Source organism: Macrobrachium rosenbergii, chromosome 9 (assembly GCF_040412425.1).
Source record: "Macrobrachium rosenbergii isolate ZJJX-2024 chromosome 9, ASM4041242v1, whole genome shotgun sequence".
In the NCBI taxonomy this organism is placed as follows: Eukaryota; Metazoa; Arthropoda; class Malacostraca; order Decapoda; family Palaemonidae; genus Macrobrachium; species Macrobrachium rosenbergii.
Genome location: NC_089749.1, coordinates 49,253,553 through 49,253,774, shown reverse-complemented (window position 1 = coordinate 49,253,774; position 222 = coordinate 49,253,553).

Sequence of the window (222 nt, the reverse complement as noted above, 5' to 3'; positions counted from 1 at the left end):
GTTGGAGGTTACTCTTAGATTAGGACATACATACAGTATATATTATATGCTAAGAGATAGCCCTGGGAAGTTCGTGGGCTGAACAGTGTATCTCTGTATCTCCTGTGGGAGACTTATTGGAGGAATTCAGACGTGAGATTTTTTATTATGAAAACTCAAGTTTTTAATTTTGTAGTGTTAAAGTTATAAGTTTTTTTTATATTTTGAGCATTTTATTTATTT